The sequence below is a fragment of the Fukomys damarensis genome, unplaced genomic scaffold (assembly GCF_012274545.1).
Source record: "Fukomys damarensis isolate Sample0158 unplaced genomic scaffold, DMR_v1.0_HiC HiC_scaffold_2, whole genome shotgun sequence".
Classification (NCBI taxonomy): Eukaryota; Metazoa; Chordata; class Mammalia; order Rodentia; family Bathyergidae; genus Fukomys; species Fukomys damarensis.
Window position 1 is genome coordinate 57,702,814 of NW_022900914.1, and position 5,547 is coordinate 57,708,360.

The window sequence follows — 5,547 nt, forward strand, 5'->3', positions numbered from 1 at the left end:
ATGCTATTTTCACTTCTTTGTCTTAAAAATATCTCTTCATTTCAGATGCCCATTTTTTATTTGGTCATTTATATCTGAGGGGCCTGATTTTTTTTTTTTAGTCCTTTATATATTTTAGGTAATAGACCTTTGTCTGAGGAGCAGCTGGTAAACATTTTTTCCCTATATTGTAGGTTGTCTCTTGGCTCTGTTTTCAGTTTCTCTTGCAGTGCAGAACCTTTTAAAAAGATGAGATCCCAGTTGATTCTTTGTGCTAGCTCCCATACTATTGAGGATTTGTTCATAGTCTTTTCCTTTGCCAATGATTTCAAGAGTTCTCCCTAACTTATCTTCCAGCAATTTTGTGTTTCTGTTTTAATATTTCGATCTTTAATCCATTTTGATTTTAGTTTAGTGCAAGTTGAGAGATACAGGTCTAGTTTTAATCTTTGGCAGTTTGAAATCCAGTTTTCCCACCACCATTTATTAAAGAGGCTATCTTTCCTCCAGTGAGGATGGTTGGCTCCTTTGTCAAAGATGAGGTAGCTGAGTATGTCTGGAGTTGTGTCTGCATCTTATAATATATTCCACTGATCCTCCGATCTGTTTCTTTGCCAGTATCATGCTGTTTTTATCACAGTGGCTTTGTGGTATAGTTTCAAGTTGGGGATTGTGATATCTCCTGCAATGTCTCTGTTGCCTAGAGTGGCTTTTGTTATTCTAGGTCTCTTGATTCCAAACCAATTTTTGGATTGTTTTTTCTAATTCTGTGAAATACACTGTTGGGATTTCAATAGGGATTGCATTGAATCTGTATAGTGGTTTTGGAAGTATGGCCATTTTCATTATATTGGTTCTTCCAACCCATGAACAGGGTATGTCTTTCCATTTTCTTATATCCTTTTCAATCTTTTTTTCAGAGTGTTGTAATTCTCAATGTCTTTTGCTTTCTTCTTTAAATTGATTCCTTAATATTTCATTTTGAGGGGTATGCTATTGTGAAAGGGATTGTTTCCCTAATTTCTCTCTCAGTGAGTCTGTTATTTGTGTACAAGAAGGCAATATTGATTTTTGGGTGTTCAGCTTGTATGCAGCTACTCTACTCAATCTGTCATTTAAGTCTAGAAGTCTTTTGGCAGAGTTTTTTTTGGGGGGGTTTCTATGTAGAGTATCATATCATCAGCAGATAATGACAGTTTAACTTCTGCCTTTCCTATTTTTATTGCTTTTATTTCTTTCTCTTGTCTAAGTGCTGTGGATAATGTTTTTCCAGACCCTTTTTATATTAAGTGTTGGACATCTCTGGTTAGTATTTCATCATCTATTTAAGTCATAATATTCACATTCAGACTAATCTAAATGCTACCTTTGTAAGAATACTTTCCATTTATTTTAACATTGAAGGATTTTTGGTTTTTTTTTATGATTATTTCTCTCAAACAGTTTTATGTTAACGAGTATTTTATTTGACTTTAGTTCATCAGTTCAGCAATTCTCTACTGTTTCACTGTGAAATCGCCTATACACCCACTGTAGCTGCTCTTCTATTATATATGTAAAGTAAGCAATTAGAAAGTACCACAGTTGAGGATAAAATCCACAGAATTAAGTTCTGGGTTATTCAAGAAGGGGTATGAAGTCATAAGGCCTCAAGTATGCCAAAGAAACCCATGCTTTACCAAAGAACGTGAGATAACAGCCTTGTGTCAGTAGGGTACTGACTGAAAATCATTTTTAAAAGCAATCTGCGAAGCCTATGTGCTCTTCGTCCAGGAAAAGAATTCACTATTCACTAAAAAAATCAAATCTGAATGCAAGCTAAAACTAAGTCATTATTTAACTGATAACTATGAACAGAAAAGAATCAATGACATATTTTAGAGGGAACATGGGCTAGGAACTTAGATACAAGTATATATTTCAAGTTTGAGTGAGTTTAGAAAATTATGTCAAGTCTCCTTTGCATTTGAATATTTGTGTGGCTACTGATACAATGTAATAATTGTTATCTCTAGCAAATAAATGCTTGGAAATATTAACAAGAGGCTCAGTTAATGACAATGGAAATGGTAGTGAAGACAATGAACTGGACACTACAAGTCATTAATCTACTTCTATGTTGTTTTCAAAGTCAAGATCAATATAATCTATCAAAGTTTCTGTTCGACATTCTACTTTGAAATGTTGATCCATCCAAGTACTAACCAGACCAGATCCAGCTTAGCTTCCGAGATCAGATGAGGTTGGGTGTGTTCAAGGGCAGGGGAATGGGGAAAAAATTAGAACCAAGAACGATTATGTAAAGATGAAAATTTCCAGTGATAAAAGTCATTATATTGTGTACCTTAAATGTACAAATAAAATTGTTTTAAAAAAGAAATGTTGACCCATTTATGCCATGATATATATATTCCTGCTCTTTTTATCAAAAAAGGAAACTCTTTAATTTTATATTGACATCTAATTTTCTCCATTCTTTAAGTTACTTTTTATCATGTTCATCTTCTTCTCTTCTAATATTTTAATATACTTTTGAAATGGTTATTTTACAGAACAAAACTTGAACCCATATTCTCACTCCTGTTCAGAATAACCATTTTATGACACTTCTAATTTCTGTAAAACATAGCTCACCTTCAGAATTCATTAGAGGGAAATAATTTAAATCATGCAGATTTTTTTAAATTGAAAAAAGTAATAGAAACTTAACCTGGATTTTTCGTGTAGAGGACTGAAAATTGTATAGTTAGTGACCTGAGCTAAATACCATATCTGAAGTTTAGAATACGTCAGCAACAAAAAGTATCTCTATTTCTGGAAAGGTTATTTGGGAATTTAAGAAGATGGGCAAAGATTTGGGAAATTATTCTGTGTAATGAAAGAAAGCATTGACTCGGAAAAACAGGAGGGATATTAATACAGTATGCAGTCTGCTGAGAATGATATGCGTATTTTTACAGTAGACAGAAAAAGTCTTACAGTATAGAGGATACTGCCGAAAACCTCCAGATTTGAAATCAGCATATTTTTTAAGCTTCTTTTTAAGAAAAATAAGTGAATACTTAGTCACAACTTTTCAATAGATGACTAAGAGGGACAAGCAAAATATAGTGAGGTAAAATACTGAGTTAGATAAAGGAAATAAAAAGTCAGACCTGCTGATTACAAAGAATGCTACCTCATTTACAGTCATTGTACCAATAATTCAAATAAGCATATAATGCTCAAAAATTTGGCAGAAATGTAGATTTCAACCATCAGGGAGAAATGGAAATTTATAGGTTTTTATTAAGAAAATGCTAATCTTTTTTAATCTCATGCTGTTTATTTCTGAAAATGAATACTTTCAGTACCACTTGTAATATCTTATACTTATAATTACATTGATGACTACTACCAAGATATTGTAACAGTTTTCCATTAATTTGGATCCCCAGTATGTAAAACATGATTTACATTTTCTTAGGTCATTGGATGCAAAGTATAGCATTATTCCAACTAGTCAGCTAGAAATCTTTCCTACCCTGAATGGTAATCAGGTCCTACTTACAATATAGAAAAGTATCCCTGTATTCTAAACTGTACAATTAAAGGAGTTAATATGCTGACACATTTTTCATAGTTAGCCTGAATGTTACTTATACATAAAGGGTGATTGTCTTAAAGGAGTATTTTACAAAATGATCTTACATTTAAAATGTAACAGCAATTTCAGAGAAAAGTGTTTTCCAGGACATACAAACAGCCAACAATAGTATGCTTCAAGTGGTCCAATTACCTAGATTTCCTCTATTTTCCTTTTAGGTACCTTTGAAAAGAAACATTTGCTTACTCACAATATTGAAGGTTCTATTAAATCATCTGACACTTACACAAATATCATCATCAATTTACAGTGGACACACATGAGCTGTACTGGTAAGAATTTTAAATGATTATTTCTAATTACCAAAGGAGATAAGTAGTGGACAAATGCTCATATATTTTTCCAAAAAAAAAGTGAAAAAAGGTAAAGTTAAAAAATTAAATTAACTTGATGAAAAGAACATGTTAACTGATAAGTTTGACTTTGGTGCTTTCTATTATTTCTTACCACCTGCTCTTAGTATAGAGGTAGAGACAAACAGGTTCCCTAATCTAGAGTAGCAAATAAAATCTCTCTTATGAGTGAGAGCTCTTGAACACTGACACTACCTAAAAACAGGTGATCTTCTGAGAATAAATTATTGAAAAGCCTATCTGTCTATGCATGCTCCTATAGTGAGGGGTCCAGAATAAGCAAGGAAATCTAAAGCTTTTCTTCTACTAAATGCACCCATGATGTTCTCAGGAAAATGACATCAGTATAAAATGGATGGAAGATAAATAGTTATTTATCCATAAGAATTTCCAGAAGAAACTTGTGCTGGGAGAGGTGTATATTAGCTTTAAGATATAAAAGTCTTAGGTATGTACTGTCCTATATTGTTAGTAGGAAAATGAATTGCTAATAACTTTAGGATGTTTCATTGTTAATACATATTAATACTTCACTGTGTACTGTTCTATATCGCTATGAGGAAAATAGGTTGCTAATAACTTCAGAATGTTTCATTTCTAATAAATATTGAAGCCAGAAAATCCTATCTTTAATTTAAGATTTGAAACTGCTTTAAAATAATTATGTACTTTGACACAGACAGCACTCCAGAAATTAAGTCTAAAATAATGGTAGACTTTGTACAAATTTCTGCTCAAGGATATTCACTTAAGAGTATTTTATAATATCAAAATATCATAACCAAGTAGAATGATCAAGAAATGTTGATTTGCTGAATATATTTTTATTAACAATTCTAGTATAGATATATATGTATACACATGGAATTTTTTGGAACAAGGGACTAGTTCACAAAGTATATATGAATACATTGAATAAAACTATATTATTTTATCTATGTATAGAAATAATTTAAAAAAGGATTTTAAACGGGGCTTTGAGATTGTAGACAATAAATATTTGCATTATCTCCATTATCTTCTTTATTGCAATGAAATATGTTATTTGCAAAATAAAACAGAAATAATCTTTAATGAAAACAAGAGTCATGATAATTTCTGCAATGATAAATTCTTGGTTAATAATAGCAAGTTAAGTGATGAAAGAGTGTTAAACAGAAAGCAAAATAGGAAAGATTTTACTACATCTAAACTTCAAAACATTCGTGTATTGAGTAGTTAAATGTGCAGACTAGTGCAACCACTATGGAAATCAATATGGAGATACCTCAAAGAGCTTGGACTGGAGGTTCCATTTGACCCAGCCATCCCTCTGTTGGGTATCTTTCCAAGAGAACTGAAAGAATCATATCACAGAGAAGTATGTGCACCCATGTTTATAGCGGCACAGTTTGTAATAGCTAAATCTTGGAAACAACCTATTTGCCCATCCGTTGGAAACTGGATAAAGAAGTTGTGGTTTTTCTATAAAATGGAATATTACTCAGCCATAAAGAGCGAGAGAATAGATTCATTCATAGGAAAATGGATACATATTGAAGATATACTCCTAAGTGAAATAAATAAGTC